The 25,888-nt window shown below is 32.7% G+C and overlaps 1 long non-coding RNA gene across 4 annotated transcripts in view; it reads left to right on the forward strand.

Moving 5' to 3' along the window:
* The window catches only part of LOC127071851 (uncharacterized), a 134,332-nt gene extending 114,302 nt beyond the window's left edge, over positions 1 to 20,030 (forward strand). For 2 of the 4 annotated variants that reach the window (XR_007785249.1, XR_007785254.1), the window contains 2 exons: positions 5,448 to 7,467; positions 7,529 to 7,962. This is a non-coding gene — a long non-coding RNA (uncharacterized LOC127071851). Of the gene's footprint in view, positions 1 to 5,447; positions 7,468 to 7,528; positions 7,963 to 17,435 lie in introns of those variants that run through there. The other 2 variants (XR_007785251.1, XR_007785253.1) reach the window with 2 other exon arrangements.
* The last annotated feature ends 5,858 nt before the right edge of the window (positions 20,031 to 25,888 follow it).

A 25,888-nucleotide genomic window follows, 5' to 3' on the forward strand; every position in this document is an offset into this window, starting at 1 on the left:
TTTTTCTTTTCTATCGGATACAAAAATCTTTCCGGCTCTCCTTGTTTGCATTCGGCCAATATGCAATTAATACAATTTTGTACGACTTTTACCTTTTATTTTAATATCTCATCTCCTTCTAACCAGTTACTCAATCTTGTTTATTGCAAAGTAGCCGCGTTTGTACGCTTCTCTGATTATTTGAAGTTACAACGTCTTAGGAATTACAAGCACGTCATCATCGACTCGTCTATACAATAATCGTTTTTTAAAAATAAAATTTTCTACACCTTTCTCTTTAATGATTGCTCGTACCCATGTGTCTTCGTACTGGTTTTTCTTTAATCTGGCTAAAAGTCGTCATCTTCAACGAACATTATCATTGATAGGATTTCTAATTAAGATTTCTCATCTATATGTAGTATGCTCTTACTCGGCTGATGCTCGATCGTATGAGAACTCTCCGAGAAGAAGTGTCCATCTCGCAACATGCACTCATAAACTTTTTTGTCATCGCAAACGCTTTACAATCAGTAATGCTTTAAAAAAAAATACCCAGCAAATGCACCCTAAATTTACATGGTGCTTTGATAATCGCTAACATTTCTACTTCGTAACTGTAGTATTTCTGTTCGGCTTGTGACATCTTGCTATTTGCAGAATATATAGGATGCATCTTTCTATCTATATTATCGCACTACATTAGTATTTCATCGCATCCGAAACTAACTACGTTCGCGTGTGTAGCTCTGTTTCGGCGTTCGTCTTATATTGGCGTAAAATCGGCTTATTGCTTAAGATAAACTTTAGTCTTTCGAATGCGTCCTTTTCTTCACGACCAAACATAAAAGTGATATTCTTCTTTAATTGATTAGACAACGGGCGTGCGATGATGGAATAGAAAGCAATAATTTTCGAAAGTAGTTTGTACGAGCATGAAAACTTTGGATGGCTTAAGAGTTTACAAGCTTTGGAAACTTAGTGCAATTTTATTTTTTAATAGTCGCACCTTTCCTTCTTTAATAATAAAACTGAGATACTCTATTGTTGTTTCTAAGAACTTACTCTTCTTTCGATTAATACGTAGTACGTATTGACTGATATTATATTTAAAATCAAATAAAGATTATTAATGATATCATTTATATTACCTGCCGGTTTAATTACGTCGTTCATGTAAACTAGAACTATTTTCAAAACTATTAACTCTGGAAATACTGCGGTAATGAACTTATAAAAAAATGGATAGCGAATTGCATAGACTGAGGACATTTGGCAGAATTCATATCATCAAAAACTACAAAGGTAATTTGTAAATTAAAAATAAACAAACAAAAGAACTGCAGAAAATGAAGATTCTGAAACTCAAAGATGAACTGAAACGACGAAAACTGAAGGCAGGAAGAAAAGACGAGACGATTTATAAAGGGTAACTTGTAATTGGTAAATTAAACTTTCTACTTGCTTCATTAACGGCATCGTGAAAAAATCCATTCTTTAAATTCAAAGTGCTGAAAATTCTCACGCCTTGTAGGACATCTCTCTACTAGTTCTCTACCAAAGCAAGTGGGTAACGTTTCTTCACAATTTTCTTAGTTAATTCTCTGTAGTCTACATATAATCTTTATTAAAATTAAAACCATTCTTCTTTTTTACCAATACTATTGGACTAGCATAGTCTGAATACGATGTCTGTATTATATCCTTATCTAGTCATTCCTTAATATATAGATATCCATTTACGGTGATTGTTGTTTTAAATTCACCTAACTTACAATTTATTCCGAACCTACGCCATTAAAACGATTAACTTTATCTAGCTTAGGTATATCAATTTTAATATAGTAATCCGCATGTATTGAATTCATGTCGCTGCACCTGTATAAATCAGCGCGGTAACTTTAATGTCCATTATCCCTATTTTTTTACATGATTTTATTTATTGTTTCTACAACGCTCCAGTTTTCTTTTGATGCATCTGATTTTTGTCGTCGGATTTTTACTCGCTATATGTTCAAGCTCTGTTACAATTAAAAACACTTCGTGCCCTTGGTCTTTGACAAGCCACAGAATTATATACAGGGAAGCCTCAATTAAAACATACCTCAATTTGTTTTAATCCTAAGGCATGTGTAAATTATTTCTATCTCCATCGTGTTGTCTTACTTTTTCTCGCATTACTTTCTTTACGTACTTTACGAATCTTTGTTTGACTTCTTGAATCATTGTAAAGCCATAAAGAATAGTTTTATTTACCAGCTTTTCATCTATATTCTCGATGATATATTTTATAATTGAATTTTTACTCATTCAACTAGCGATTTCGCACATTCTGTAAATGTGTTCGTAGTTTGTCTCGTTTGTAAACGTCTATATCCGATGCAAATTTTTTTTCAAGATTATTTTTAAGTTCTCTTCATGATATACTGCATCATCCAAATCGCACAAATATCTTGGCTATCTATACCCTTAATAATTTTTTACATCAAATTATCTTCTGAAAATCTATCGAATTACAAAGAGTCGCCATTTCTACTTTCCATTTTGTCTAGCCAATTGTAAACGTTTATAGTATCATCGCTGCTTAACGTTTGTATTGATTATTCTACGTCTTTAATAGTTAAAATTTCTATCGACATATGTCTTCGGTCTTTTGCGTCTTTCTCTGCATTGTCATCATTATATTTAACTGTTTCCATCACTAAGCAGTTTTCAGGCGTTCCATCGACTCGTCTTTCCTTTCTGCCTTCAATTTTTGTTGTATCAGTTCATCTTTGAATTCCAGAATCTCCATTTTCTGCAGTTCTTTTGTTTGTTTATTTTTTAAAATAGTGTGAAAATTTTCGATGATGATCTTCCTGAGAACTCTTGTGCACTTATCGTAATGAAATCTTTATCGGTCACGTTTACACTTTATTCGTAAATAACTATCATAATCACAATCACAAGATCGACTTTAATCTCAATCCCGAATGAACCTCTAAAAATTTTTGTGGTATTGATGATTTTAATAAAAGAAAAAATTTATTGAAGGAAATAGAATTGACAGAAACAATATAGAAAATGAAGAATATTATAACTCGTATTGTGATTATTACGTTTCTTTTTCGGAACTCTTCGACGATTGTCCTTCCCTGTATGTCTCCCGTAAGAAAGACTTTGGAAATGAAAAACATGCAGGAAAATAATGTTCTTTATCTCTCATAAAATCAAGCCGAGCCTATCAAGAGTGAACAATTAAAGCAGTTTCCAAGATGGGGTAGGATGAGTCAACAAACAATAGGCAATTTTAGGAAAAAATGTATGAATGGATTAAATATAGCACAAAGGCAAGATGAATGAATGTGGGTTTGCCATTTTTATTATCCAGCATAGTAAATCACGTTCCGTACCAATCGGGATTTTGCTTTCTCGATAGGAGTATTTATTTCAAATCTATGAATCTAAATGGCAAAAAAAGTACTCATCGGGGACGAAAACTTGTTCTTATTAGGAAGAGAAGTGCAGAGATTGCAGATTTATGGGGCAGTCGAAACCAAAAGGGCTACATGGCTGGGCTGATATCTGCTAAATTCCGTCTAAATTGTTCGTAATGGACGAGATAAAATATCCCAACTACGGATTCGGCTGTGGATTGTGAACTTACTATTTTTTTATAGAATAGAACAAAGCGGGAAAATAGGTTTTTTTTTTTTTTTTTTAGGAAAAAAAAATATTGTCGGTAGAAAATTTCCCGTTCTCAACGAGAATATTCTGGAGGAAAGAAACTGTGAAGTCTTGGCCGCTTTAAGTAGATTCTTTGAAAAAGAAACTTGGTTCACAGATATCTGGGGTCAGCGGGTAATTTGGAGAAACCCGTTGGGCAAAGTCTTCAGTTCTCGAAATGACAATTATCAAGAGGGATGGCAACAATATATGAGCAGATCTAGAGATGTTCCAAGTGAACTCGGAGTGGATAAATCATTTGTAAACACCAGAAGATTTTTGATAGATAACATTGAACATTTGTCTATCTTCAACGAAAATTCAATCTGAGAGAACGTGGCTGACAAATATTCCGAAGAATTAAGATATTTTTTAAAAGAAAGAGTGAATTATTTGTATATAATTCTTAAATGTAAATTTTTATATAATTCTTTAATATTGTAATAGAGTTCAGTTTTCGTTGAAACGCTTTATAATATTGTATTGCTATTGTGTCTGTCTCTATATTCTGTTCTGACGAATAGTTCGTTATATGTTCGATAATTCGTTTACTAGCGACATTTTCTGCATGAATCTGTACCTATGAATTCTTTAATTATATATTTCCTTTAATTTTTTATGTCTATGATATTATCTTATACTATATAGGAAACTTGCAGTTTCTGGGAAGAGTTGTCTCGTTGTGAGTTTCGAGTAATTCCTAAAAATGTTGGGAGATTAGAATGTACATAACTTGATAAATTGATACTACAGTTCTTTATAAAGTAATAACCTAAATTTTTTTTTTAATTATAGATCATTTATTAATATTATTAAAAATATATAATTTACTTAAAAAATTTACATACATTATATAATAAAAATTACCGAAGGAAATGCTATATCTTCAGCTCACAAAAATTTCACATATATTATATTTCTTTACTAATCTTCTTCGGGTAACCCAATATTCCAGAAAAACAAAAACGTGTATTTTCAAATATCATTTAAAGATGCTGTAGATATCATGTCTTCTTACTACTCTTCAAGGCGAATGTGATCGTACGAAATTGCAAAAGAAAAAATACAATGTTTAATATGTGCCAACTTATATTTTTCGACTGGGAAAAGGGAAAAATCTATCATGAAATTGGTATAAATAAAAGTACTGTTTGTAAATTGAATGTGAATATCATTTGACGATGTCATATCGAGAATTGTATTGAATCTATTCAATGAATTGAAAGATCATGATTTTTAAATAGTAGGGAGAAAAACAAATTCCGATGCACGTCCAGCGTGAAAATACAAAATAATTATCTCCTAACAAGTGGACTTAATAATTTTTTCCAATTAAGCGGACTTAATAATTTTCTACAGTGGCTATGATATTGTTAATTTCTGTCCAAACTCCACCTTCAAGTCAGAAAATCGCGTTTTAATATAACTCCGTACAATAGGGTTAAGCACTGAAGGGAATTGTCGAAGATGATTTCAAACAGGAAGTATATTTTTACTGTTACATTAGCACAATCGAAAACCTTCAGGAGGAAAGTTTACGTTTCTATATGAGTAACTCTCGGATGTCACTTTGGATGAGTAATTGTTAACAGGTTTTTAACTTACTATTCATATTAACTAAAGTTTATAAAATATTCATTTTCATGTTGTTCAATGTGATAATCTTCTCACCAAATATCGCCATATTTTCTTTTCTCTTTGCGTTTTTGCTTTCTTCCACCAATAACGCTACTTCCACTTTACGTGCCTATATTTTCACTTAGGAATATTGGTGAATATTGGACATGTGGGAAGAAGGACATTACCGAACGAATAGCGCAAGAACATTCCAGAAGGGAAATTAAAAATGGTTGAATTGGGAAGGTTGAGTTCGATTACAAATAGGGAACGCCAATTTCGCTATCAGGAAGTAAAAATAGGATAGTTTCAAGGAGGAAATAGTTTTATAAATTTTCACGGTAGGATTAATGAAAAAACGTGCACTTTTTTTGTAGATTCAGGATTGAATTCTCTTGTGAGTTCGAAATTTATAGATGGATTGTAATTGTAAAGGAGTATGTTGACTGGAGTGACATTGCGCTATCTTATCGAGGAAATTTTGTTAATCGAGGAAAAAGTGGAATCTTCAGTGGAAATAAGAGAATTTTCCGAAAAATTATTTTTAATACTCACGAATATTTCGGATAACTGTATTATGAGACGAGATTTCTTGTCACAGATGGGATTGGATAAGCAATTTCGAAAAATTGTCCTGGGATATTCAAGTTCGATAGCAAGAATTTCAGAAGAGCTATCAAGTAAATTAGGAAAGAATCAGGAAAATTCTGAAAACCTCTTAACAGAGCAGAAAGCGGATTTTTCTGACTTCCTTAAGGAATTTTCAGGGAGTTTGTAGAAGAAATTGTCGCGCGAAATTGTGAAATCGTGAAGCATGTTATCGAGCTGACAGATTCTCGCCTGATAATACAATTTCCTCGGAGAATACAGAATCATTTACAAGGAGAAGTGGATCAAATTGTGGAGGATATGAAGAAATAGAGAGTGATTGAAGTATCCTCTAATCCTTGAACTTCTTCGACGAAGGATTCTTATCCATTGCTGGGAATAGACGATCCCCTCGATCGATTGTTGGGGAATGTTTGGTTCACAATCTTAGATCTTAAGAGTGGATATTGGCAGATGAAAATTTGCCAAAAAAACAGGAAGAAAATGACCTTCTCAATAAGGAAAGGAATGTGACAATTTGGGTTTTGTTATGTTCTAGCCACATTCAAGCGATTAATGAAACATGTCTTGGAGAGACTACAAAATCGGTCTAGTATATCTTGATGATATAATAATTTACAGCCGCATCTTTGGAGGTATACTTAAAAATTTGCAGAAAGTCTTCTCAATGCTACATGCAACAAGGTTAATCATAAGAAATACAAGTTTTCGGAGAAGGAAGTCAGATATTTGGAACATATTATCTTGAAAGAAGGATTGTCGAATCCGAAAAAACTAGTATCGTAGCGAATTGACTTGTACCAAAGAAATAAGAGGCAAATCAATAGTTTTCTGGGATTCTATTCTTACCAATAATTTGTGAAGGACTTCTCAGTAATTGCAAAACCGCTGTACAAAACGGGTATCAAATGGAAAATACAACGGTATTCGAGTGGAATATGGAATTCCAAAAATTATTTGAGAAATTGCAACGAGGTCTTACGTCAAAAGTTGTTGTCTATCCACTCTCTTCTTATCCGGAAGTACCTAGAGAGTCGGAATCTGCCCCTGGAACTATTGGAGAAGAGAGTGGTAACGCTTGCATCCTCATGGGACAGTCGAATCCAGATAGGTTTCGTGACTAGGCTAATGCTCTGTTTGTTGACTATCTCGTGGAAAAGCGAAATAAAATATTCCAAGGATGTAGGCATTTATGAGCTAAATGTTTTTAAAAAAATGCTAGGAAAGGGAGAATTCGTAGGGCAAAGACATAAATTTTTATAAAAAAAGCATTCTGCCGATGATAATTTCTTTCGTAGAAGCGGATTCCGGGAAAGGAAGACGAATGGAAAATGTGAAGAGAAAGGAAGTCTCCACAGTCAATGTGAAGACAGAAGAGAAGGAAAGGAAGAAAGGTAGGCTAAGTTCCGGGGATTTCCCGATTTTTGCCGATTTCTCAAGACCTTTTAATCCATGGCTTTCCTTCCGGATGGAGCGAGTTTGTGCTTTGAGCGAATGCCAGATTAGTTAACGGATCGGATAGGCCCATGGAAGTCTATCGTCTCCCCAATGCCTAAGGTATTGCAGCCTGCGTTGTAAAAAAGAATCTAATAAAAACTTTCTTCCTTGCTTTTTGAAGGAAACAAGTCGTGAAATGAATCCTGCTTTCATCCATGGAGGTCTCGCGATTGGGTCTGAGACTTCGAAGCATGGAGGTTCTTGCGAGGAAACAGAGGAAATGCTGTCAAAAGGAATCCTGGGAACCGGAGATTTTGAACAGGGAAAAGTCGGGAGAAACCTGCTGAGGTTTTCGCCTCAGTTGTCGGAACGACAATTACAGAGAAGGAGGATAATATTATGAGCCGGAGAAGTACGATGTGAACTCCGATCTAATAAGCCGTATTTAAGCAGCAAAGGATTGATACATAAAAACAATGGGAATGCGGCTATCTTCAAAAGGAGTTCATCTTCCAAAGAAGACATGTAGAACGGACGTCTATTATTATCGTGCCGAAATCTCTTATGTCTATACATAGTTGTTCTAGTTTTGTTAATAAAGTTTTGTTCGTTAAACAGTCGCGTTCATTAAACAAATATATATATATATATATATATATATATATATATATATATAGGTGGATCGGAAAGTAATGTTGTTTTTTTTATGTTAGATTTAAACGAATAAATTTGTAACTTGTTTTTATTTGTAATCAGTGATGTAATTACCGTCATTATCAGCAATTTTTGTCATCTAGTGTGCAAATTTTTAATGCCGGATCGATAAAAATCAATTAGTTTTTGAGCAAAATATCTAAAGATGATATTTTGGATATCATCTACATTTTCAAATTTTTTTCACATAGAAAGTATTATAGCGATTGAAATAAATGGAAATCTGATAGTGCAATGTCAGGCAAGTATGGTATGAGTATTGATGAAATGCTATTGGTGAGGGCGCAATTACGAGAGCGCGCTTAACCCGTCTCTTCTTAATAGTTAGAGTGATAAACCTACTGATCGCGGTAAATAGAGGTGGTAGCACAAGGTTCGGAAGCTATTGAAGATCCTCGCCAATATACCTATCGCCGTGTTCCCACAAATTAATGGAAGAACGGAATTTATTTAAAGAATCCTGTGGAGCTCATGAGGTAAATGCGCGATAAAGAATATTTCGCAAATTAAAATTATAAAAATATATCTCTAAGTAAGAGATATAGTTGTTGTGAGTTTCGTATTTCTCTGTATATTGTTACTTGTTACTTAGCGATCTCTAAAAACGGGATGGTCAATAATGTTTAACAGGACTCGATAATCTTGGTGAGTTGAATCGGAAAGTTATAGGTTGATTGACTTTTTGGTATATCTTGAACTATCTGCGAAGACAATAACGAGATTAGGAAAGAGAAAGGGAAAGGAACGAATTTGAGCGAAAACGGAATATGGAAAGGAAGGAACGATGCCTGATGATCGGGGATGGATCAGAATAGTTCGTTAGGAATATTTAAACAATTCCATGTTTTGTTTTGATGTTAGTGTCGATTAGTGGGTATCAAATGAATACTTTAAGAATAAGCGCCAGATAACACTTCGCTCGTTTCGGCTAGAAATTGACTTTCATCATTTATTTATTTATTGCCCAACTCGACACATTATTGAAAACTATGTACTTGACTAAAATTTGTAATCTCGAACAAAGATAGCAATATGCTCTTTGTCCGTACGCTTTCTTAGCGAATATCCACAAGTTCCCAAGATAATGATATATGTCCGTTAAGAGAAAGTACTGGAAATTACCGAGGGTACGCACGTGTGTGTCAACAAATGCATTTAACTGGCTAACTATGAAAGTTGCCGAGGATAAAGATTTGCTTCCTATTGGATAATCATTTTATCATTAGAATTCTGATCGGTCCATATTTTAACGAAAAGTCTATTGCATCAAGAAGCAAGGTCTGATTGGCCTCAAGATTTCTGGAAGTTGTTAAAGTCCATGTTTAGAAGGAAAGAAATGGAGATCTAAATTGTTTATGTCTTTGGAGCTGATGAGTGAGCGCGTGTGTGGTCTAAGAGTTTAAGAATTAGGGAGAGTTAACAATACCTCGATAGAATACCTCAAGTTTGTTTCGAGAATGATAAAAGTCATATGTCCACTTCTTATTTAAGTGGATCCTTAGGTTACGTATCCATAAACTTCAATACGGAAAATGTTGAATTTGACTAAGAATATCGTACGCAAGTCGTAACATTTCTTAATTTCACGAATTATAATCCTCTCTTCGTTAACTTTTTTCGTCACTCGTAAAATGATATGTTCGGAATATTTTTTTCATTGGTAAATTTTATTATGATAAAATAAATTGTAGACTTGCTCTTGTCTATATATTTTGCAAGTTTACTTACGGATTTTCTTTTTTTATATCATTTTATTACCAATTCTCTCTCTGAATTATTCGTTTCCGAACTTTTCCTATCCATTTTGGAAAAGATTGATTTTAGATAAATTTCGACGCGAATTTCGAACAATACTTTTTTCAAACTAGGTATATATTAACTGAACAATCTTTGTATACATTCTACTCTCTTTAGAAATATAATTAATAAGGAGATTCCGTTTACAATTCACTTTTGTGATCTACGATTTGCCATTGATTCTAATAGTCTTCCTAATTCACATGTGTTATTTAATTTTAACAAAATTTATAGATACTATTCTCACACATTTCTCATAGGCATACATCAATTTGAAATTATTTACTATACTATACAATCTTTGTCCATTTCAATCATGAATATGTATATCGTCGTTCAAATACTTTCAAATACCTATATATCTATATTATTCCAAAATAACAAATTGAATAGAAAAATAATACGTAGATTGTGTATATATAATCGAAATTAAAAATCGTCGTTTGAAATCTATGACTGTTACTGTATATCGATATTCGATATTGTTTAATATTGAATTTTTTTCTAATCTTTTCATCAAGTTTTCATAATGTTTATATTTTTAATGACTAATCTGGATTTATAATCAAATATTCGAGAAATGCATCGACTATTGCAACTGAATTTGCTTCTTTCAATGGTATTGCAATATTAAACTTCGTTTGTAGGTTTTGTAAATCTACAAACGTATGCTACACTTTCTGGTTCCTGGTAAAGGATTCATTACATTTATTGATACTTTCTCCAAAAAGTAACCAAGAATGTTTTTTAGAATCATTGGCATACGTTTTATCCGTGTGAGTTTCTTTAAGTTTTTCGTTACCGAGGACAAGATATCTCGTTACCATTAAGTCGCTTGTATGACTCTATGGATACAATATGACATATTTCATAATGTTAGTTAGTCGGTATCATAAACGAAATACCTTGGTCGCAATGTCTATTTTATTTTGCGTCACAAAAATCTTACGTAGAACATCTTATATTGGAGAATGTCGTAGATTTTATATTACGGATATTATCTGAAAATTTAATATAAAGAATCTATTTATAAGACATTTTATTGTTAATAGAAAAAAGTTCTAGATGCCACGCTTTATTTTAATAAATTAATTTTTACTTTTATTTTGTATGAAATGCTTGAAAACCTGTTGCAATAATGCAATATTACAGTTTTTGCAAAAATATCGCGCATTAGTTCCATTTTTATGTAATGTTTGAAATAAATAGAATACTAATTAGAGACGAATACTAATTATTAGGAAATATAGTTCATGAAGAGATGTTTCGATTCGTCACACATTTCTGTTTTCCATTGTATAGCTTTAGATTATACATTACCAAAATGAAAGTTTTAATGCTAAATTTTACATGTTTTTTCAGAATATACTATTTGAATGACAGTTCTTCGTTCTGTATCATTAGACTTTCATCCACTACGATATATCATTCTAGTCTATACAACACAGTTTGAAATCACTGCAATCACTAGAATCTTAATGCTAGATTGCACATTATGAGCTAATATAATTGTTATATTTCCGTCATAATTATCATTATTAACAAAGTATTCTGCATATAAACTCTAAATTATATATTGGATTTGTGCTGGAATATAACGATAATGTTGGAGAAAAGACGGAGTATGTCCATATAAAGACGAGAAACGATAAAGTGATATGTATATACCTATGTATATCGTTATGCGTTAAGAGGGTCAGAAAAATCTTGTTGACATCCATATTTTTGTTACTTTTGGTAATAATTAAATTCACAAATTTGTGATCAAACAAAAAATTTGAAAAATAAAATAAGGACTACTATTGCTCGATAAATTCTATTCTTTGTGCACTCTGGTTGATTCAACAATCAATTTCCATTCCAAATTACAATAAGTGATAGAAAATTTTCGAATACTAATATATCGTTTTTCGTGGTTTGGAATAATATACTGCTATCTGATTGCACCAATCAACTCCAGATATAGTTTCATTATAATCGAACACAGTACAGGGTTTTACTCCTTTTCTTTTTGTAGATAGTATTTCAATTAGATCTATGCTTCGTGGATATTCTCAATACTCGTTTATCTTTCTATTTTTGAATGAAGATGTTACGTTTTCTCATGAAAATACATTCTTTAATTTTTAATTTCTGCTAAATTACTATTGGAATTACCTTTATGATCTTTTTTTTAGGGTTCCAACCATACAAGTTCTATTTTTGTACAAAGAAGTGGCTACAATATTAATGTAATCATTGTTCTTGCAGTATTTATTTAATTATTAATAATTATTTAATAATTTATAAACAGAGAAAGCATGTCCGTCTTCATTGCTTACTGTATTTTTCCCAAAATAAAAAAGAATACTTAACATAAATCCATCAGGTATGCACAGCTCGTACAATTTTATTCCATGTTTTGCCTTTTTCTGCGGGATATATGGTTTTAATGATAACCGTTCCCTCCATCATAGCATTGATTCGTCTATCGATAAATTTTTACCAGGACAATAACATTTTTTATATTTTTTATCAAATACTGCAATACTTGGTTAATTTAATAAGGGCGGTATGATTTTACTAGTAAATGTGTTTTGCTGAAATCATTATCATCTGACAAAGTACTGATATCAAATGAATCAAGTGAATCCCTATCATATTTCGTGCTTTCATCTCTCGAACTATCATATAATATTTATGTGTTTTTCATGAAAGATCTTTTGGATGAAACAATTTACTTACTAATTTATGAGGGTTATGTATTATATTACAATAACATATATTCTAGGCTACTCACATATTTATCTATTTTAGTAATTGTAAAACTGAGTAGTAGTACAGAATATACCCAGTTTTACAATTGCTAATACTTTATTTTGTAATCTATTTTAGCAATTGTAAATTTAATACTTTGTTTTAATACATTTTTTAACGAAATAATATAATATCAGACGACGCGGTCGTTTGATATTACACATTTTCAGCCAGATTTGCCATGTTCAGGGCAAACTTCACTTGTTAGGTAGAGGTAACATGAAGATTGACTGTCGTCACATATCCGAGACGTTGGGCTCTCAACAGAAATCGGTGCGTCACAGTTATGTGACGTTAGTAGCAAACATGTTATGCTCTTTGTACTCTTTGTATTCTTTCAGGAAGTGTAAAATGACACATCTCGAAAAGACAATAAGATTATTCGATTATTTGAAAGAATTCTGATTCTCACAAGGTTCTTACAATGTCGAAAGCAGTAATGAAGATAGCAGTGAAGTGCAAATTGTAAGAAGGCGGAAAATTAGAATAATAAACAGTGAAAGCGATAGTGATACCTATCAAAGAAGATCAATTCACTATCAAAGAAATTCGTTCTCTCATTAATTTGCGGGAATGTAGAGAGCGGTATTTTGCGGAAAACAATCCACAGATTCCGAGCCTTGTATCTCTACTTTCTTTCGTTGCCACCATTGAATTTACAATTTTGAGCGAAATTGTTTTCCATAATATGAAGTTCAAACATATCGAAGATAAAGATTTTACATTACTTTATTCCTTTAGTTTTTCTGAGATAATTTTTCGCGCATCATTAGTCTTTTTCTATTTTCTATTTCTTTCCTTTCTCAATCGTATACATTCGGATTAATATCTTATATTTAGGAATCATATTCGAAGAGAATTAGTAAGTAAAAAATAAAATAAAGTTAAATCGAAGATAGAAAATATAAAAAAAGTATCATAGATTTTCGGAAAAATTTCAAAACTACAACAAAGAACTTTCTCTCTCTCTCTCTCTCTCTCTCTCTCTCTCTCTCTCTCTCTCTCTCTCTCTCTCTCTCTCTCTCTCTCTCTCTCTCTCTCTCTCTCTCTCTCTCTCTCTCTCTCTCCTCTTTTTCAGAGTAATTGAAGACTCTGGAATGATTACTATGCATCATACATTTTTGTCACATTGATGTTGAACATTTTTTGTCGTTGCAGTGGCACTGCACAAAGACGTACTATCTTTATATTCGCATGAGGCATAAAATTTCGCACACGAAGTTTTATAAGTATTACAACATGAAAGAATATTGAAAAATTTTCTTTTACGTGTTTGATATTGAACTATTTAACTCTTACATTTTTTTCAACAAAATAAATAACAGAAAAAAAACACTGTTACACTGAAAAATATAATGTTGCTAAAATATAAAGGATGAGGACGATTATCGATGGGAGATTTACCACAGGGACTACACGCATAATATTGGAATTATTTTCCCAAGCATATTGATCCAATATCATCGAAATCAAAGCTATTAAGAACCTGTATATAAAAGATGTAAAGTTGCATTATATATACCAATATGCTTCGAAAAATATACAATTGAAGATTATTAATTTTCTGTAAGTTTGTTCTAAATGTTAATAATTTAAAATAAGGTTTTATTCAAAAATTGTAATAAAATTTTACTGATTTGTTATTTACTTCAAAATAATAAATCTTGTTCGCAGATGAATCGTTCGTAATTATGTATCTAACATTTTGCAAAATTAAACCAGTTATACCTTACACATGGCTTAAGGGAACCGTGAAAAAATCCTTGACGTGTGATCGATCTTGTTTATAGTATACACTATCGGAACGAAATAGAACAAAGGGTTATTAGCCGAGTTCACCGAATACAAAATATAGGAACTCATCACACACTTCAAGATAATTAGTGACCGGTTTTATGTATTTTTACAAAAAAATAATAACTGATTTTACAGTTTTTCTTTGACTAATTCCTTTTAATTTCCTCCTCTTCAAATGCATTTAGCTGACTATCTACGAAATTTGCCGAACTTGCCATACTGGCAAAGATCTATCTCAAGTAGACAGCAGAATCAAATCAGTAAGGTTCTCTGTATCCTCAGTAGAGTCCTCTGCTGCCACCTTACTGATGGCCTTGGGTACGTCCATGCTATTAAAGTGGGCCTAAAATTTAAGGGTTTTTGCTTTATACCTATTAGCTAATTGCTGAATTCCAAAATAAATTTTTGATCGAAAAAAGTCCAAATTATGTGTTAGTTTTCCTATACCAAATTCTAGAGTGATTGTCCATTTAATAAATATTGTAGTGTAACTTGCAAAATCGGTAATTATAATACCAAAATGTGAACGCATGAGTGTTTCTCGTGAAATGTTGAAATCTCATACGACTTTTTTGAAATCGGTTTCCACGAACATAATTTAACAATAGTAACAAGGATATTTGCAAGCACATTGAATTGCAACTGAGAAATGACAGCTTTTCGTAAAAAAGTGGATAATCGATTATCCCGTTATAAATTGCTATAACTCCAACAGAAGTTACATCACAGTCCTGGAAATGTTACCAATTGATACGTTGAACTGAAATATATAAGAAATAAATCTGGGTTCATACGAATTCGATGTTTTGAAAATTCTTTTGTTTTCCCTTTCGTTGATTTTCGCGCGCGCACCCTTCGGTCAAAACGTAAAAAGCCGTAAGTTCCAATTCTTTCCAAACCGATTTCTGTCGACGCATCACTTAATGAGTATAACAAGAATATTATTACATCCCACGAAGGGATTTCAAAGGCGCAAAATTCACATATGTGCCATTTTCAGATTGTTAAAATTCTAACAATGTGCATAAAAATAGTATTAAGGTATGGTTTTACTTCGTGCCTGTCATATAGAGAATTGTTTCTTTATTAATATAATATATTATATTATACGTAATCTCCTGCCCGTCATGTAGGGAGTCATTTCTTTATTAACATTGTATATATTGTCACGTCCCCATATACTACTTGTGTGTATTCGAATTCTTATAAAAAGTGGGTTATTAGCGAATTTAGCAGATAGACTGCGTACTAAGGTCATCAGAAAACACGTGAAGCGTAAGACTATGCTGTGCTCAAGGTAAACGGACACGCCTGCAGGGGTGACATGCAAATTTACACTTTTGAGCATTAATTTACATTGCACCCAAAGCCAACAAGCATGCACGTAGAGCGATACATAGAGTTTCAGACTAAACTGCGTCCGAAATCAGCTGATGTATATACAAAAAGACAATAGGACATAAGATTATACTGTGCTCAAGGCCAATAAATGCGTGTGTAGAGCAGCACCTAGAGTATAATCCACCCCGATCCATGGTCAGTAATACATGAAATAAACAATGTAGGGCGTCAGTAAGACGTAGCGGCTGATTTTGTTCGTTAGTTTAGTCTGTTAATCGACTTGCGAGAAGTAAAATCCGTATTCAAATTTTGTTAAAATCTCAGTCTCAATCATCGTATCCGAATTCTGTTAGAAAGAAGTAACAATTGTGTTGATTAATTATATTCATACAATTATTTTTATCCGAGTGTGGTGATTTTATCGAACATCTTTATCTCTAACAAGCATCTTCTTTTTCTTGAACATCCATCTCAACAGTCGACCGAGTAGAACGAAGGGCTTATTGGTACTCAGGCCAAGATACAATATCTCCAGGAAAGAAAAATTGTGCAAGGAAGCTATCTTCTGAAGATTATTCTTGTGTCTAAATTAATCAATTACCTTCATTCCTGAATAAAGTTTCGCACTGAACAAAAGGAGACTAGATTGTAGTAAACGCATCGAAATAGAGTAATTCTTTTTATTGCGTGACACAATTCACGACATCCCAATAAAAATACTGAGCAGATTGTAGTAAACTCAACGAAAAGTATTTGTTTGTCACGTGACACAATCCGGGACGTAACAATATTATTCATATCCAGTCGTTTCTTTATTAAAATACCATTTATTATTTCGCGTCTGTCATATAAGGAGTAATGTATTGAGTAAAATCATATTTGCATATTATTATCACGTGCTCATTTATACATAGAAAGTCATTCTTTTATTTAATCGTATTAAATCTAATAGGAAGAACTACACTTATTATTTTGTCGTTTGACTTATCTATGCATCATTCAGGCGGTGAAATTGTCGAATGAATCTTCATGTCGCAATTATGAAAGCACCTTTATTTCACAATTATGAAAGAATCTTTATATCGCAATTATGAAAACCGTTCCGTCGCAATGCCGTAATTATAAAAGAAGTTTTATGTTATAATTACAAAAGAACCTCTTCGTTAACACATTTCTTCCATGATTTATCTAAATACACATACGCATACTGTATAATATTAAAACTAAAATTACTACTACACGCTTTGAGACACACATAAAACACCAAAATCTCATTGCGCTTCACAAAAATCCACTACTACAATTTTATTTTCACTCATAAAGTATCGCCGAAACAATGTATTAAATAACTAAATTAATCTAATATAAATTATAATATTATATACGAATCTTAGAAACACCATGTATGGTACGATTAATTGTATTTTAAGAACACCAAGTAGAATAAAAACATCATACCTTCACGCAGCAAATAACAGGCGAAATGAACGTACAACTATATCCAGTGTGCCTTTTCTCAATGTTTCACTCTTAGAAGCCTCTGCAACCGTAGACATGGCGTTCCAAGTATCAAATCCTATCACGATGAAATTTCGATTCTTGGAAGCTTCAGCAGAAGTATAATATGTCATTCTAAATTTCAGACGATAATACATCACGACCTGCGGCAAATCACGTAGGCCTACATCCCCTGGACCATGCATCAAGACCAAGGGAGCCCCTCTACTCATGGAATCAGAGTGGGGACAATTATAAAAAGATGCCGATGCTCCTTTAGTCAGTTACAGAAGAATATCTTATAAATACGGAGTTTCACTGCAATTACGGAACAATTACAGTATAGTCGTTATAATAATTACAAGTCACTATTTCTCGAGCAAGTTACGCTCAGTTTCATAAATTATTCTAAGTCATAAATCGAAAATCGCCGCGTCTTTTCAAAACAATCGTTTGCAAATCACAATTTCGTGTAAAGCTCTTCCTGTAATTCATTACATCCAGATTATATACATTTTATCTATATTCGACCTCTGCTAACCAATCTTCTACAAATCAAACCCACCTTTTCAAAAATCATTTCAGAGTGCAGAACATTCGCATGGATGATAATCCTATCCTTCTTAAATCATTTCACATTGGAACGCGCCAACATCTCAATAGATGAAGGAACTAGAAATTATCAAACTGGATTAAAGGAGAAAGACTGAATCACCATTTCTGTTCGACATTACGCCGATACCAATCCCTAGCCATAATTGTGCATAACAGGTAAACGCCGAAATAGGTACAAATAAGTAGGAGCTCCTTGAGAATAATCATACATCAAAGAGCCTTGTACCACCGGGAAGTAACATATAAAAATTGATGAAAACGATGGGATAGAACAAAATGTCAACAAATAAAAACGTCCAGTCCAAAACAGAATAAAAAATAGAAACATGCAGCAGTGGTAGTGGATCGAAGGACTAGAGAAGTTACGTTATTAATAGGTCAGAAATTGAGAATCAGGGGAAGGAAAATGGAAGAAGAAACATTGAGACTCTAGGAACGATACAAGAACGCGAAAAAACAAAAGAATCACCGAGGAAACATCGCAATCACACAAACCCGAAATAGCTATATTATCAATTTTAGTCAGAGCTATCGTAAGACAATGTCCGAAATTCCGCGCATCCGTGAGGAATCACATACCTTTTCGATTAGAGAACCAATAAATATAGTACTCCAATTTAATGGATATAATATATCAGTTAGCACATTTACACGCGTGTGTAGACATGCCAGTGAATTTATACCGTTAAATTCAGAAGCGATAGTGATCGGACTGACTATTAATAAATAACGAGATAAAGCACATTCGGCAGTAAAGGATTATAACTTTACATTGGTAAAGAGATCGTGTAACATTATACGCGAGACATTCGGACCGCATAGAACGATGGAACAATACAGGGTAGAACTCAATAATATTTTTATAAAGAAAAATTAACATACACTAGATTACATAGACAGAGTAAAAAATTTGCACCAGGCTATTACGAACGAGGAAAGGTATAGAGCGAATGAATTAATGGAAAATCAAAGATTCGAGATAGACGAATTTCCCTTAAAGAGTTTCTGTGAAATATAAATCCCTTAAATAGTTCCGCTGAAATATAACATCGAAATAATGCCAAGCACGTGCGATGATCTTGCTAACGTTTTGGCTAAAGCGCATTTACTTTTTAAGAAAATAAAACATGCCAATTACGCAGATACGAACACCAACGAGAACCTTCACAATCGTATACACCATTTCAATCGAATTATCACAACAGATGAATAGCAACAAATTATTACAACGAACCATGGTTAAATTATAGAGACAAAACAACTAGAGTAATTCAGTCAGAATCGCAGCCGAAAATTTATATGTATTACAATAAAATAAGTCACACTCAAGAAGAATACTGTAGATTAAAACGAGATCAAAGGGCACAGAATGGAGAACATGCATAAAGAAACCACTCTCCCCTCTTTCTCTCCGCTCTTTTCCTCCCTCCACATCCTATTCACAATGAAACTCAAACCCTTTAAAGAATGTCAATACTGCAAGATCACACGATAGAAGAATGTAGGGAAAAAATGTAGCAAGATATAACATCGGGAAACGCAACATTTATTCTATATATATGTTACGTAAGTAACTGTAAATCAGTTCACAGATAAGAATGAATGAATGAATTTATTGGATATATACAAAAAACATATAAAACGAGTACTTACGGTATTTGTACTGAGAGGTCTTATGCTATATTGCTATAATATTGTACTGATAATATAATATAATATTGCACTAATTGAGTAAGTTCTCTCAAGTAAGATAAAACGGCCATCAAATTTAACTGGAGGAAGTTCAAATGTGAGGATCTTGCGTCGATAACGTGTGCGCGACATTTATTGGTTTGAACTTGAAAAAATGTTGAGTGAGACTAGACAAAGGAGCTTCTGAGATAAAAATTAATGTTGAGTCATACTCGACATAGGAGTGCAAAGAGTTCAAATGCGTCATTTTCACTCATCATGATTTGGTGAAAATCGAATGCAAAATCGAAAGTGCTAAAATATTTCGCGCTTCCTAATTGATCTAGTATTTCAGTAATGTTCACTAATGTTCGGTAATATCCTTTATTTTTTCTTTTATTAAGCATTCTATAATCTATAAAAAGTCTCCATCTTTCATTGTCGTCTGCGTCCGCTTTCTTTGAAACGATCCATAACGGTGAATTATAAAGTGATACGGTTCATTAATGGTCATTTTTTAAAAAGATCATCAATTTGCTTATTGATTTTTTTTTATATATCGATGGAAGTCGATATTGTCGCACGACCAGGAGTATCGAGTGGACGGATCCAATGGTATGATGGACTAATGATACCGATATGAGTGTAATTATCTCCCAGCAAATAAAATGAATCAAACGAGGTTTTTATCATATCTTTTCTTTCTTCTTCGTTTAACGAGTCTAACTTTATAAATTGTAATGTTTATTGAAGCGCTTATCACGCTTTAGAGATCGTCATATAGGAACGATTGATTTTAGATGGAGAATTAGCATTTATGACATTAATTTTTATAGATTTAAGATCCACGAATTGGAGCGAAGTTAATCTGTACTGATTCGATCACGTCGTTACTTTTTCCTAACAAAAACTTCGAATGCATGTTAGATTTCCAAATTTCTCTCTCTGGTGCACTCTTTGGAATGTGTGCTTTGCGATTCTTTTCCGTTTCGACTAAGAGAAATTTGCTACGATTCAGTCGCGTTTTTATCATAGCCTAAAGTTGATTTAAAACGCTTATCAGCTGTTTCAAATTCCTCTATCTTGATCGAAGAAAATATGTTTTGCGATTCTTTTTTCTTTAGCCCATTAGATCGACTAGAAGCAATTCGTTGCGATTCGGTCGCGTCTTCATGCCCTAAGGTTGATTCGGTACCCGTATCGACTGCTTTTAATTCCTTGAATTTTTTGAATTCCGTATCCTGTTTTGAACATGATTAAAGAAACGGTTATTTTAGCTTCCTCTTTGTTTATATTGAAAACTCGTAATATGCTTTTCCATTTATATTCAATATTACTGCTTTCCCGGCAAAAATTCCGTTGCCGAGATTCAATGGCCGTACGTAACTCGTTTTTGCTTTATCATTAGTAATACGACGTCGCTCGTTCAAGACATCGCTTCCAGAAACAACTATTTCCTTCGAATTTACAAGAGGCTTTAGCATGTCATGTCAATCTACGTTTTCCTTTATAAAATTGATTTTATAAAACGAGAAAGATTGTTCGATTGAAAACAAATTAACCAATGATTTTTACCGACACATTGGCAAAAGTATTTGATAAAATTTCTATGGATATAGTAGGACCATTGCTTATAGTAGATCATGCGAGAAATAATTATATTTTAATAGCGCAAGATTTATTAAACAAGTATTCGATAGTCATACCATTCCAATAGCTTCTTCGGAAGAAATTGCGGACGCGTTTATAAAGAATATTATTTATAAATTCGGATCACCGAAAGGAATGTTAACCGATCAAGATGCAAATGTTTTGTCTGAATTGATGAAAACAGTAACACAGAAATTTAGAATGTGCTAATATCAGACGAACGCGTATTATCCACAGTCAAACGAATTTATAGAACGATCACATCATGTGTTAGCAGAATTTCTATATATGCTGTCCCCGCTATTTAGGTCGTACTCACCATCGACGAATGTACAGGGTTGCTCCTCGCCACACGTCTCGTGTATCAGGTTCGTCAATGCCGTTATATAATTTTTTGCCAATGTTAAAGTTTCTGTTTTGCTTAACTTCCTCTTCCTTTTGACGTGTGCTATTACTTCGCGTAATAGTTCGAACGCGTCATTAAGCTAATGCATCCTCATTCTTTCTTTATCGTGAACCTTCTAAACTTTCTGAGCTTGCGCGGAGAAATTCTGTTCTACCGCTTCAGTAACATCGACAGTTCACCGCGATTTCTTTTTTCGCTTGCTTCGCTCCTCTTCTCGCTCCTCTTTTCGCCCATAATGGCGACTGTATTTGCCAGATAGTCTTTCCAGGCTTCACATTATTTTGACAAAAATCATAACACAAGCCATTTGCCTTAACGGCTGACTTTTTTTGCAATGTCAGTTGCTATCACTTTTTCGTCACGTCTAAAAGATAAATTGTGGATACGTTTAATGAAATACCCGTACAATTGTATATCATTAATGCGAATGCTACTTTCATTATTGTCAATAACACTATTGCTTTTACTTTAATTAAGAAAGTTTTAAAAAAGTTTAGTTTGTTTTGAACTGATTTCCTGTGTATCGAAGAACTACTGAAGAATTAGAGCTAAATTGTGCAGTTTATATTTTGGATTTTACTTTAAAATGATTTATACTCAAACAAACGTATATAAATAATAACATTTCAATAATTCATTTATTTCTACGATTTACAAAACAAAATTTGTTAAATATTACGTTCTATAATTGTTTTTTATGATATCTTGCAAAAGAATCCTCGATATGCATCCTCAAGGCACGTATCATAATAATTTGAGGTTTTACGTCTACAGCCAGGCTTACTTTCTCAGAAACTATTTCTTTAACGAGTCTATCGGTAAGAAACATCTTAAAAAATCCACTAGTTCTTTTATATTTAACGTTATTTGTGCTTTTTAACCAGATACAAATTGTACTCTTGGTGGCACTTTTTTGGAATCGTACCCATTGTGAACTAATTCCATCTTCTGCACTTTCACTATCGATTTCAGTGTCTATAATTCTAATTGTTCAGCTTCTCACAGCTCCTACTTCATCACTGTCTTGGCCACTGAATTTGTTCGTTTCGTTGACAATTGCTCCGTGTATGGAAGTAATTTGGGCGTTCAACAACGAAAAATCGAATTCGCCTTCACTTGAATTGAGTTGATCGTTATCCAGATTTATAAGGTTCAATATCTTTGAAAATAAAGTTCTCACTGCTATGACTGTAAAGTTCAGACTAACGCTAAGGACCTACGCCAAACCGCCGAGTCTACGACAAAAATGGAGATAAAAGTATTTTATTGCCATTAAAGTAAGAAATACAATACTCAGAAAGAAAGACATAAAGTTCAAGAACTTATCTACAAACAGATATTGTTTTTATGTCTTGGAGGACCACGAAAGTTGCTGCTATTTAGTTGTCTTCAGAATATTCGCATAAAACACCAGGGTGCCCTAGAAGCGTCTCTCAAGTATAAAGGATTAAAATTAATAAATCAAAAAAGTGATCATAATTGTAGTAATCCTATTCGTATAATTAAACGCAACGATCGTTTTATTTCATTAGGATTTGTGTCAGATTATTTATCTAGACGATGCGGTCGCTATTCTGAGATTATTTGCACAGCATATATATATATATATATATATATATATATATATATATATATTCATTTGATTCACGATAGTTTGGAATGTTTCATCAGTTAAAAACAGAAAATAAAAACTATGCGATTTTATATAATTAAAAATTTCGTAATGAGATGTACTGATTCCAAATGAATTCGAAAAGATAATCTTGGCTTGATTGTCTTAGGAAAAACGCCAATTTATATTATACTTCGTTTCTTATATATAATTTTTACCGTCATCTTCACTTTTGCTGTTTTTAAAAACTACTCGAAAAACTTTCCTAGTCATCCGATAGTATTCGACATCTTTTCGAGAGTTTTGGTAAAAATAAATCGTTAAATTAATTATTTGAGGCATGATCTTCATTTGAAACAATATTAATTTTAAGAGCTAACTAAAAAATTAAATAGAAAATGTGAAACGAAAAAATTAATGTAGCTCGTAAAACTATAAAAGATTATTATTATCTGATTGTTGGATACACTCGCTGCGTCTCACGAAATATGGGTCTCGGCAAAATAAATTCCCTTTGAGAAGTTTCTGCGTCATGAAATTATGTGCCCCTTTGGCCTTTACCTGCTGTATGAAGTTCTATGGCACGGAACTGGCGCCTAACAGTATGCTAAACGGAGTACGCAAGCCAATAAAATAATACCTACCTTTGAAGGCGAAAGAGAACACTGCAATTTACCTCTGATCACGTGACATTTTAGTAATGAGGATTGGCTGGCGGGCTCGTCGTTCGAATTCACTCCTTTGATTGATGAATTAAATTTACCGTCGGATAAATTGATTCCTTTGTCCTCAATTTGATGGGCTCGATTCCAGAGAAAATAGAGATAATTGACAGCAAAATTGTATGAAGGAATTTGTCGACTGTGTCGCGGAGAACGAATTTCTCGATCGCATTTGAGCAACTTATGATCGAACAAATTGGAAATAGAATTGAAATTCGTTTCGATATGAATTAGAGTGAATCGTTTTCCGTAAGCACAACCAGTATTGTTGACTTAGACTGTTTTATATTCAAAAAAACAATAACAAATAGATACAATTGAACAAGAATGATGATCTGTGCTAGGTTCAAGACAATAGTAATAACTAAGAATCGAATAATAATCGTAACAAGTATAATGCGACATTTGCAGCCGGTTAAATAGAGAGCGTTGACCAATCAGCGAAGGATGATTTACCGCAGTGTCGTCATTGGCTCGTCGTGGCTTTTCCTTAGCTGACGGCGGAGATGTCTAATGAGATTCCGTTTGGTACAACGATTACGGACGTTTGAGATACTGTATATATATTTTTATACATATTTACGCTAAAACATATGCCTAATTATTATATTGTTTAAGGTAGGTAGTCTTCCCATTTTAATTCTAATTTAATTCGATTTACAAGGAGGAGATGTTGCTTATTCATAGTTATATCTGGCAAAATTTGAAGTCCTAATGTATAATTTTATTTTATAATCTTGAGTTAGCGTAGGACGTAATATACTCAACAAGATGAGAAAATTGATAATCGCAAAAAACAAGTAAATCGCGCGAAATTGAAGAAATGAATTTCAGCGCCATGGAGGTCATTATATTAAAAGTTTATATGCTACAGTACAAACAATAAATAAAATTATGAAAATTAATATTACAAACTTTATACATAATTTATTTATACTCATTTATACATAACTCCAATCTTTATCATCCAATAACTTTAGAAAAATTATTTTGTAATCTTTTAGTAGACTACTTGTTCCTGTTAGGAGTAAGTATAATTGCCAGCTAGAGAAAATAAGTTTTTAGACGTGACAGAATTTTCTTCTATACAAAGGTAAGGATAAGCCAATTTTGTTCATTGCCCTTTTATTGTATTTTTCTAGTATATTTTAGAGAATCATAATTTTTCAAATGTTCGACAAGTTGGCTGAAATAGTTTTTAAAATCGGTATCTATAACTAACGTTACAACTGTCTTTATTATCAAGCCTATACTGCGTCTCCGAATAAATTGTGTTTTTTCTACATAACATTTGCGTTTTCAATACTACTATGCACAGTTCCTAATAATATTATGTATAGACTAATTGTACTTATTTAATGAATATTCGAAACATTTGTATAACTGTTTAAATATGCCAACCTTGACCCATGATTGAAAATAATCTAAGAAATAAGCTTATTATTTTGCTCTCATCTACGTGCCGTATTAAAATATATCGATTTTTTAACTGTGCTTCAAATTCTCTTCGATTATTGCCAAAAATTCTTCTTTCTGTAATAAACACAAAGTTATTATACCAATCGTGTAATTGTTATTAATGTTACAATTTTTGTTCTTTAAAACTATTCATTTTTATTTTGTGGGCATCTTATAGGTCTTATAGATAATCATTTCTTATAGTATTGAAAAAATAAAATAATATTATTGTCTTTTAGTGAAGTATAAAAAACTTTGCATTTGGTACACGTACTTATTAAAGCCTTTTGTGTTCGTCATGTCATTTGGCGGTGTATGAACGTAATCTTTTTACATTCCTGTCAAATCCTTCATTGAAGTTTGACGTTTGACTTCAATGAGGGTATCGGCAACAATTTAGCCAGTCTAAAGTAATCACCAAGAATGATTTATATTTATCAATAATCAAATACCTTCAATATCGAT

The sequence above is a fragment of the Vespula vulgaris genome, chromosome 23 (genome assembly GCF_905475345.1).
Source record: "Vespula vulgaris chromosome 23, iyVesVulg1.1, whole genome shotgun sequence".
In the NCBI taxonomy this organism is placed as follows: Eukaryota; Metazoa; Arthropoda; class Insecta; order Hymenoptera; family Vespidae; genus Vespula; species Vespula vulgaris.